Source organism: Mustela nigripes, chromosome 6 (genome assembly GCF_022355385.1).
Source record: "Mustela nigripes isolate SB6536 chromosome 6, MUSNIG.SB6536, whole genome shotgun sequence".
Taxonomy (NCBI): domain Eukaryota; kingdom Metazoa; phylum Chordata; class Mammalia; order Carnivora; family Mustelidae; genus Mustela; species Mustela nigripes.
The window spans coordinates 18,301,052-18,312,701 of NC_081562.1; the positions used below are offsets into that span (position 1 = coordinate 18,301,052).

At 39.7% G+C, this 11,650-nt stretch overlaps 1 long non-coding RNA gene across 2 annotated transcripts; it reads right to left on the reverse strand.

Moving 5' to 3' along the window:
- Positions 1-2,226: 2,226 nt before the first annotated feature.
- On the reverse strand, positions 2,227-9,954 carry LOC132020494 (uncharacterized). Of its 2 annotated transcripts, none has more exons than XR_009404998.1 (3): positions 9,597-9,954; positions 2,462-2,680; positions 2,227-2,311 (listed from the first exon to the last, which is right to left on the reverse strand). It is a non-coding gene; the product is annotated as an uncharacterized LOC132020494 (long non-coding RNA). The 2 variants fall into 2 exon arrangements; XR_009404999.1 differs by lacking the exon at positions 9,597-9,954 and adding an exon at positions 7,482-7,568.
- Between the last annotated feature and the right edge of the window lie 1,696 nt (positions 9,955-11,650).

Here is an 11,650-nt window from a genome sequence, read left to right on the forward strand (position 1 = left end):
CTTTATAGTAACGTATGGTATTCAGTTAAGTACCTACTGAGTGCTGGATGCTCTGGAGAATATGAGGAAAGCACAGGACAAGGGCATTGTCCTTGTAGAGCTGCGAGTCTGTCTGGAGAGATGAGATGAACTCGCATGGCACTGTTTAAGAACAGCACAAATACGTAATTGTGCTAAACCATGTGGTATTGATGGTCAAGGGAATCAGAATTCTACAAAGGTGGAGGATTCACCCCTTAAGGAATTGAAATTCAAGCTGAATCTTCAAAGATACAATTGAGAAAAGTATGACAGGGGATGGACTTATGCTAAGGAAAGGCAAGAGGTGAGTAAAGACAAAGTGGAGAGTGATGTGGCTTGTCAGGGTCTGAGGAAGGAAACACTCTCACCAGCATGAGAAGTGTGCTATGGCATAAAATGATGACTTTGGTTTCTCAGGAAGGGCAGGAAATTTTCTTCTCTGATTTGTTTTCTGGGGAATATATAGTTTCCTGGGAAAGAATTTTGAATGAGCACCTCAGAAAAGGATTTTATCCAGTACTATTGACCCTTATTTTGGCTCAAATCTTGGAAGAGCAGGACAGGAAGCAAATGTGTTTCATTCCTATTTAGCTCCTTTTCAATAGATGGTTTAAACTGTGGATTTTTCAGTATGAGAACTCCTTACCTCCATCATGATCCAAACACTCTTTTACCACCACAACCAGTAAGAATGTCAGTACCACCACAACCATCACCCAACACCCAACAACAAAACCCCTACCTTGACAATACCGTATCCCCAACATCGCCACCACCACCAAATACAATATTGCCACCACCACCCACATTCCTCATCAGAACTCCCCCTCAAGTGACTACAACTGTCCGATTCTCTGAGAAAAATCTTCAGAGGTGGATCTTTCTGGATTGAATTTCTTAGATTCCTTCTGAGAAAACAAGATAAGAATGAGCAAAAATAGTACAGATAATTCAAAGGATATTGGAAATTGAAAGTAATATGAGGACCTAACTAAACCACAGATGATTTGATTAAAATTATCAAGGAAAAAAATCTGACAAACTGTACCATGTGAAAGTACATGACAATGGATACTTCCCAGATTATGACTTTTGGATTGGAATGCAGTTTGGAGCCAAAAAAGTAAGTGTTTTAAAGTGACTTGGACTAGAGGAAATACCAAATGTATAACTTTTAACAAGTTAAAAGTCAGGACTGATGCATGCAATGGATTTTGTATGTATATCCAAAGAATTAAAAATCCTTCTCTTTCTATGTGAATTTTCAAGGACACCGAATCATTTACCAATGCCTCACAGTGATTTCTATTCAGGGAAGTTTATTGTCCTTTTGTAATAGATGGAATGAGCTAAGTTCCACTTTTATCAGTTTTGTTATGCTACCTGGGGCCCCCATAAATCTCACTAACACACTCACCAACATCTACTTTGGGTACCCATGTAGGCAGCTTGTAAGTATCCAAATGGTCAGTACAAGTTATTGGATTCTTACTTTGCTTCAAAATCAGCAAAGAACTGTCAATGCTGGGAAGGCTATGGCAATGTGACAGACTCTCTAGAAAAGTGCAAGCGTGTCCATGTGGTGGTCCCAGGACCAGCTCCTCATTCTCGCTGTACTGTTGACCAGCTGGTAACTGTAGGGAAAAACCCAATGCACAACCCACATTCCCCTCAGCTACCAGATGTTGTAGCAGCAGCAAAGAGCTACCTGGCAGAAGGTCATGAAAATTTCTGAGGACAATCTACATCCAATGACCAATCATGGTAATATAATTAGTCTCAGTCCTCTCACCCCTACTCAAGGTTACTTCATCTTTAGTTCCCCAACCTTGGCCAAGGGTGCCATTGAGTCTGCACTGAGCTTGACTTCTGCCTCTGCCTGGTCCACTTCCCTTCCTTCTTTGCATGAGTGTTGATTGGCAACCCCCTTTCCAAGAAATGACTTAAACACTAATCCGCATCTCCAAGTTTGCTCCCTGGAGGACCCAGGCTGCAGAAGTAACACCGGTCCTTTTAATCAACCTCACTGACTTCTTCCAACCCATAGAGCTCTTGTGAGCATCAAATGAGCTGGTTCAGTAAAATCTCTTTGAAAACCACAGTGTAAGTTTTTTTTTTCTTTTTATTTAAAATGATGGTTAAAGACAAATCCTCAGCCAAGCCACCCAGTATGGAATTTGGAAATACAAACTAAAGGTGGACTAACTTGACTTAGAGTTGCTGCTTTACCACCTATAGCCACATGACCTTGGGGAAATAACTTGACCTCATTCCATCTCAGCTCTCCAATCTGTAAATTGAAGACAATAATTACCAAAGAGGTTTGCTAATCAGATGAGCCACAACACTTAAAGGGCTTGACACCAAGGTTGACTTGGAGAAAGTGTAACTATGTTGTCTGTATCTGTGGGGAAAGAGTTTAAAAATGTGAAGTACTTACATGTTTCCAGGAATGAGTGATGCAAATCTCCATGGAATAAGCACTTCTCCCAAGGGAAAGGGCTGGGGACAATATTCAGGAATCTGGGTAGTTAGTATCCTCAGCATTTTTCTGGGGGGTTGCATGGGCACTGGGGATGAGAGGTGGGCAAGACAGGGAGAAGTCCATACATAACACAGAAGAGAGGTTCAGCCAGGCAGCAGTAGATATCCTCTGCATCTGCGCCAAGAAGACATTTGGGGTAAAGTGGGTTAGAAGATGCCAAAGGGTGCTTTGCAGGATTAAAAGACAAAACATGTTCAGGTTTCTGGAGTATGTTGGGTAGTGAAGACTGGGCTGGAATGCCTTCCCCTGTTATTTAGGAAGGTGTGAATACAGAAAAACATACGGTAATGGTGAGAAAGGAGATTTTAAAAGGGGTTGGGAGGACTTGGACTCTGGGAGACATATCAAAAGGAAACAAAACCAATAATCACTTAGGATGGATCTGATATGTAGTAGTTGCTAAAGAAATACTTTGATTTATTGATTGGGAATGTGGGAGAGGCAAATAGAACAAACCAATGAAATATGTTCAAAGAAACCTCCACCCATTCAGTTGATTTCTCCTATCAACCTTCTCATCTTTCATCCCATCTGACTCAGCTCTGGTCAAGGTTCAGCGTCAACATGCCCTGATGCCACTCCGTCCCATATATTGGAACCTACTGGAATCATGGGCAAAGTCTGGACAATCAATAGTTTTTTCCCCCATCTGTCCACAATCTCGTTCCCCTAGCATTTTTCTGGGCCATGCATCAGCATTTCCTCTCTCTCCATGCTCCTACACTCCAGTCCACGATTCTGATGTTGGTCCTTAAGTATAACTTCCAAGAATACAGTACGCAGTCCCTGTGCTTGTCAAGGGTCATAGAGTAGTTGAGGCAGATTGCTAAGAATACTGTATGGGAAAGCCACCCCACTTATCCGGTGCATATCAACTCCCAGACTCAGCAGTCAGACAGTCGGTATGATAATCCAGGAGGAAGTTGAGATTTCTTCCTTTAAGAGTGTATGAAGCACTGGGCCACCCTCTATCAAGCTAATAATTCATTTGCAGAAATAGTTTCAAGACATACTTTACATCTCATAGTCCATTAGGTCCATTAATAACAAAGCATCTGCAAAGAGTTCATTGGATGATCAGGATGAGAAAGATGATGGTGACAATGATGGTGATATGGGCCTATCACACATTGTGGCCTGGCCATAACCCTGGGCATACATGATCACATTTACACTTCACAGCACTGTGCAAGGTACTGTTGCTCCCATTTTGCAGATGCAGAATCTGGGCTCTGAAAGACTCGTGTGTCTGCACAAGATGACACAGTTAACAAATATTTGTAAAAAGTTTAGAAAGTGCTTGGCAAATGGAAAGCACTGTGTGTTTGCTAAGGAAAAAAAAAAAATCGAAAACCCCAAAACAGTGAGTTGCAGAATCCAAATTTGAACCCATTTCTCTAATTCCCAAACAGGTACTCTTTCTACCACCCCACACTGCTCTTTCTATACCATGTGCGGGCTCCGCCGCTGCCCTGTGCCAGATGGTGCGGTGAGAGGAACAAGGGAAACTATCAAGATTTATAAAGTTAGCAACTTCTTCTGCTTTATCCTTCCCTCACTACCTTTCTCTCCTCCTCCCTTCCTTCCTCTTTCCCTTGTTTTCACACACAGCTATCAAACACTTCTCACATGTCAGGTTTGGGGGCAGACAGCTGGGGAACATGATCCCCCTCTGAAAGTTTTCAGGGTTCCAAGACTTCCAGGGGTTTATAATGTAGTTGGATGGTGGAGACAATAGCCAATAGACCAGAATAAAACGAAATGGACTAGAATTGTCCTAAATGATGTGATACCACTGGAAGTATTATGGTAGTCCAGAGGAGGGAGAGGGGGTAGGATAGTAAAGAATAAGAGGCAAGCAGAAAATGACGCTCTAAGGGCATCTCCTCCTCCACCAAATTAGAGAATATTTCATGATTTCCCTGACTCTAAAAATAATCAAGCTTCTTGGCCCAAAACATTGGAGCCGATGAAGAATACAAAGAAGCAAAAGCCAGAAACAAAAGCCTGAGTAAAGAATATTCCCATAAGTACTATACACAGAAGTGTATACGTATGTCTCAGGGCTTCTTTGGCACTATTGACATTTGGCTCAGATAATTCTTCGTTGAGGTGAATTCTGTTGTGTACATTTTAGGAAGCTTAGCAGCACTCCTGGCCCACTAGATGTTGGTACGTTACCCTGCCCAGTTGTGAGAAGCAAAAAATATCAATTGACCAAATGATTCCTGGAGAAGAGGCAAGATTTCTCCAAGAGAGCTCTTTGTTTTCTCTCTCTCCATACGTATACACACACACACATACACACACACATATACATACACATTCATGCACACTTACATTTATTTTTCTATGCAAACAATATGCTTGTGTATATTAAAAATTGGGTTATGTTATGCACATTGTTTCATAACCTTTTGTTTTTATATAGGTAAGAATATCTAAATTATAATATCTTAGATATTTTGTAATAATAATGCATTTTATGCTTAATATTACAGAATACTGCATTTTATCCTTATATGATACTTATCAGATAAGGAAACTTTACCCTAGTTTTGCCCCTTAAGGTAATTGTTTTTCCAGCATAAGAAACACTGCAGTGAATGGTCTAATGCATAGATCTTAGTAAAGGAAGTTTTTTGGTTTTTGTTTTTTTGGTTTTTTCCCTGATAAACTCCTAGAAATGGAGTTTCTAGGCTGATGACCTTTGTAGATTTTGTTAATTTTTCTCCAGAAAGTAATCAAGTCATTAAGTAATGCTCCTCTTGGTTCCTGGGTGGTTTAGTTGGTTAAGCATCTGTTTGACTCAGGTCATGATCCCAGTGTCCTGGGATTGAGCCCCACGCTGGGCTCCCTGCTCAGCAAGGAGTCTGCTTTTCCCTCTCCCTCTGTTCCTGCTCTTGTTCTCTCTCACTTCCTTTTATTCGTATGCTCTCTCTCTAATAAATAAATAAAACCTTAAAAAATGTTCCTTTCAGCATCGCATGACAGTGCTTATTTCTCACATCATCATCAACAGTTGGTATTAGCAATATTTTAAATCTCTGCCAGTGTGACAGGTAAAATGAATAACATCACATGGCTAATTTGAATTTCTTGATTACTAGTAAGATTGAACATCTGTTTGCATATTTTAGCTATTTGCATTTCTTGTTTTTGGAATTGTATTCTGTATCCTTTGCTTATTTTTATCTGACTGTTTTCTTTTTTAAGAGTTGATTTTTATAAGAATTCTTTATATAGGATATAGAGTAACCCTTATTGTTCTTATATACAATAAATAGTTTCCCAGTTTGCTACTTGTCTCTTAATTTTAGTTATAATTTTTGTAATTGTATAAGAATTCTTAAAAACTTTTAATATCATTTAAAATTTGTTTAACATTATTCATAAAATTTGTAAGTAATCCAGTGGGGAATTTTATTGGAATTACAGTCTTTTTAGGTTAAAAAATGATAGCATATTGACAATTTTATATGTTTCAAACTAATACTTCAAATTTAACATTAATTTTGGGAAAGCTGACATTTTACCATTTTTAGACAAGGAATATTGTATGCTCTTTCATGCATTTATGTCTCCTTTTATGTCCTGCAGTGAGTTTAACCCTGTATTTTTACAAAGAAAAAAATAATGTAATTTTGCTTTTAGCTACTTCTTATTTTGTATTTCTTGTGAATAGATCTTATTTCAGAAAAAAAAAATATGTGGGAAACTAGTAGGGAGTGGTATCTATGAGCACTCTTTGTGGTCCTTTCTCTCTGTTTATTTTTTCAGATAATGCCATGAAGCTTTCTATCACATCTCCAAATATCTATAGGTTTACATCTCCCTAATACATAACCTCTCCTCCCATTCTTGAGCCATTACACTGATTGTGTCTTCCAGAACAAGCTGATAATTGCTCTCGTAATGGGTATCTTATCTTGTTACTGTTATTAATGGATCTGAAATTAACATGTCACCTGTAGGTATAATTATGGTGACTTTTCAGATAGATAACTTTATTATATTAAGAAATTACTCATCCTCTTTACAATGGTGTGTTTCTTGTTTGTTTTAGAATCAAGAGTGGGTATTGAACTTTTTCAGGTTCTTTCTAGAAGTGACATGGAAAAGGCCAGAGTTGTGGGCCCAAGTGGGGTCTTTCTTGGCATCATTTCCTTTTTGTTTTCAACAAATCAAGCATCACTAGGAGATTTGTCCTAACAGCATCTGCTGTTTCCTGGGGCAGATAGATACAGGGAGCACTGCTACCTACACTTCTTCCTTGAGTGGTTAGCCCAAACGGGAAACAGCTCCTGCCATCCTGTGGTCACTGTCTCTGCCTTCATCACGCATAAATTCTGAGGTGTCCCAGAGTTACAAGCTGCTTCTGCATAGGCTCATAGATGTGAAGACAGCTCAGACTTTTGGGCTTTCCATTTCCTGTTCACTCTAAGGAAGAAGCATCAGGAGTTGGTAGTGTCTCAGTCTGATGTGGTCTCTCTTACACCATTTCTAGCAGAAATCTGTCAATGTTTCTGATTTAGCAATGACATTTTTCTTTATTTTTTTTGTGATGTAAATCTCTCCCACCTTGTCTTCTACATCACTAAGGTGGTTTTGTTGGGAATTGGGAAAGAGGGAAATGATCTCTTGTGAACACATTGCCATTTGACCCAGAGGTCCTCATCAATGGTCAGTTGCAATGGTAACTGGCCTACTGCTTTGAGAACAAACACATTACTTCTGGATACACAATACAGAGACAAGTGAAAGAGGTACTCTGCTTTCTCAGCCATTTGTTAGCATTCTACCAAGTAGTGGGTCCATCTCTTTTTTCTTATTAACCTCTTACAAAGTTTTCTTTAAAAAAAAAAATCTATAATTTCTTTCTAGCATTCTTTATCTTGGAGTACTCTGCACTTACAGATAGCAGACAGTGCTGTGTGGTCTTCAGGTAGTTATTGGACAGTCTGAGCTCCTAGAGAGTCCCCTGCATAGTCTTGCTGGAGACATGAATACATCCCTCTCTTCTTCCTGGATTGAGGTTGTAGGTAATTTTAATGTCAGCCTCTTAGGATTTTTTAGGGTATCCTATGAGTCTTGGATTATTTTATAAATTGGGGTTTCTGGCTTTGGGGTTATAGCTATATTTTCTCTGAATATTTTAAAAGCTATGATTTTTAAATCTAGCTTGCTATAACTTAGGATGAATAAATTCAGTCTGTAGCCTTTTCCCTGAAATTTTTGAGAACCAAAATACAGAATATGAAAGAATGATAGGGTCAAAATCACCATGAAGTTTGTGTGAACAAGGCCTTTTAGGAGAGTAGAGAATTATTTTCATGAACCTCATAAACAAAAGCCCACTTTACCAATACTTACTCCTGGCCCTCGTCCCAAGTATCTACAGCTACATCTGTGTCAATATCCCAAGTGTTTGAAGATAATGCTACATAGTAATTACTTAGGATGTATAAGTACAAAGGCCACTAAAAAACTAACTGTATTCTTATGCTGGATTCAACCATAAATAACTATGGCCCTTTGCTTTGAGTCTGTGGTCACTTGGAATTGCTGGCCAGTGTTTAATTCTTGACTTTCCAAATACTGCAATGCCCAAAATAGTTTTCAAGAGGTTTGAAAGCAAGGTCAGTTTATGACTGTGAACTGTGTAGTGGTAACATCACCCAAACACCTATAGGGGCTTTGAGGTGTCTATGATCAGAGACTGTGTGATGCCAAGGGTGCCATTTGGTTCTTCTCAAGGTCTTTTACTGATGTTGGTGACTGTCCCATCCACATGCAAACAGCCCACTATCACCACAAACCCACCTCTTATCAATAACTTTCAGCCTCAGTATGGAAACCCCATAGAAGTTCTTTTTCTCCCCTCCTTTACATTCTCTAACAAGGCCCTAAGAAAATGAAAACCAACATATTGTGTAGAAAAGTATCTTTTGGAGTCCTACAGAATTGCATACAACCTATCTAGCATCTTGGGGTCATAATGAATAGGAACCCTATGGCCAAAGGAGCAGACACAGCAACATTATAAACAGAACTACTATACAAAGTTAAAGCAAATAGAGCAGTTGAACTAGCAGAGATTTTGAAAAGCCATTAGTTTGCTTTGCTTCCATTCTTAATACATAGTTTCCTTCTCATGGCTGAAAGAGTAGGAATTCCAATCACTAGCTAGGTATCCTTTGGTAAGGATTCTCTGTACTTTGACTTCTTCAAGGAAAGCAAAGACAAATTTACACTTACCTTGAGGTGTTGCATGAAAGCATTTTATACAGAGCAGCTCTGCCCAATAGAAATATAATGAGGGCCACAAATGGGAGGCATAGTATAATTTTACCACATTTAATTAAAAAAAAGTTTTTTTGAGAGATAGAGAGATAGAGTGCGAGTGGGGGGTGGTGCAGAGGGAGAGGGAGAGAGGGAATCTTAAGAAGAATCAACACCCCGTGTGGATCCTGACATGGGGCTCAGTCTCACGACCCTGGGATCATACCTGAGCCGAAACCAAGAGTTGGATGCTAAACCCACCGAGCCACCTAGGCATCCCATGTATTCTTTTCTTTAACTGAAGAACAGTTGACATACAATAGTATATTCATTGCAGGTATACAACATAATGACTTGATAATTATGTACATTGTACAATGCTCACTATGAAAGTGTAGTTACCATGTATCTCTATACAAAGTTATCACAATATTATTGGTTATATTTTCTAGGCTGTATTGTCCATCCCTATGGCTTATTTATTGTATAATTGGACATTTGTACCTCTTAATCCCCTTCACCATTTCTGCCCATCTGGAACCTATTTCTGGTTCCCTTCTGGAACCACCAGTTTGTTCCCTATATTTATGAGTCTGTCTCATTGGTATGATTTTAAGTTTTTTAGTGGTCAAATATTTTAAAAAGAAGGAAGTGAAATTAATTTAATGTTTTAACATATTTCTTTAAAGTTTACCCAATATGATTTAAACAGGCAGTCCATATAAAATCTATTAAAGTGATATTTTACCTTTTTGCTGTTCCATACGAAGTATTAAAATCCATATGTAGTTTACATCTTCACCACATCTCATGTCAACCAGGAATTTTTCAAATGCTCAATAGCCACATGTTACTAATGTCTACCATACCAGGAAATGGTTCTAAAGCATTAAATATAGGCTTCCTATTTTTATTATTATTTTGTTTTTGGTCAGGCACTAATTCTTCCTCACTGAGTTCCTTAATTAGTGCTTCAGGCTGAGTGGTGAAAGTCTTAATTCTCCAGGTCGTATCTCTTGACTATTCCTTCAAATCCAGTACCTTCTCTGACCTAGCGCTGAGAGACCCATGACCAGGGTCATCCCAGGATTATCCTGGAAACTGACTTCCTGCCACCTGCTAAAGCTGGCAGCCTGCTTACTGACCTAGTCAGTTGGAGCATCTGAGCAACACTGCGGCCTTTTGCACAACCTGTTTGTGATTACTTGTCTGCAAACACTTGCCAACTGGCTGGACTTTTCCTTGGCTAACCTCGATTGAAGATGGTTGTGGCTCTCTAGCAACACAGAACAGGTGCTAGTCCATACAGATTGCAGCAAAGTCTCAGAAATTCCCAAATTTGAACCCAGGATCTTCCCCCCTAACATGCATCAGTCTCTACAGAAGACCCTGTGAACAATATTTCCAATGAAATATATCATAATTTCACCACTTCCCACCGATTCACAGCTAACAGCTTGATTCAAAACACCATCATCTCTTGCCTGGGCTATCATAGTAGCTTCTTATCTGGTCTTCCTGTTTCTACCCTTGCCCCTCTTAAGTATATTCCGCACACAGCAATCAGACTGATTCTGTTAACATGCAAGGTGGTTCATACCACTCCTGGATCCACACCCTCCAATGGCTTCCCATCTCAGTCACAGTAAAAAGCCAAAGTCCTTACACTGGCCTATGAGGTATTTTGCAATACCTCTCTTAGGACCTCACCTCCCCACTTTCTTAACTCTGCTCTAGACCTTCTTGCTGTTCCTTCTGCAGAGCAGGCAGAGTCCTCAGAGCCCTGGCACTTGAGTTTCCCCTGCCGGGAATGTGTACCCCCAAGATAGTCCCATGGTGTGTTCTCCTATGTCCTTCACGTCATTAGTCAAATGTTACCTTATCATCGAGGACAGGCCTTATCATCTTATTCATTACGGCAGTCCCCTGCCAATACTAGATCTCCTTTCCTTGTTCAGTTCTTTTCGTAGAACTTATCACCATCTAATATTATATACATTTTACTTACATATTTATATGTATTTTTTCTTGTCTGTCCAGTTTTCTCCTACACCATATATGTCTGGTTTATGCCTGTATTTCCAGAAGCTGCATAGTGCAGACACATAGCAGGTGACCAATAAATATTTGTTGAACGGCTGAACGAACAAAAACAGTGGCTGCAACCTTGCCCAGGATTACCCTCTCAAGTGGCAAAAGGAAACAAAAGTGTCCTGATGCACGCAGAAGGCCCTGGGCCCTGCACATTAGGAAGTCTGGCTCTGCTCCCTCGGGAACTCTGAAAAACATTTCCTGGGAACCCCTCCCATAGATCACTGCCCATTTCTTTCTGACATGGGGGTGGGTTGTCCCAAATGCAAACAGACCGGAAGGAAGAGCAGGAAGAATGGAAGAACAAAGTCATTTGCCAGCCCTCTTGGTTTACCTCCTTGCAATCACGAAGCACTTCAGGCTGTGTCTTTGGTTCTTCCCTCAGCCTAACCCATACTTGGTTGCTTTCACAGAATTTAACATAAAAAAAAAAATTATGCTGGCCACTTTGAGCAGACCCGGAGGCTGTAGGTACACATATAAAGTGTAGTAAAAGATTAAAGCAAATTTTCACATTACAAAAAAACCCCAGAATCCATCAACCAGATGGCTTGTTCAGCCTGAGTAATGACTGAAGTTTCCTGCTTCTCCACTCTTTGAAACTACACCTTTAACCCCCAGTTCACATATTTGCTCAAAATACCATCTCTACTAGGCAAGGTATTTTCCATCTAAATTTCCCTATATAGATGTTAAAGTACTTGTGTTATT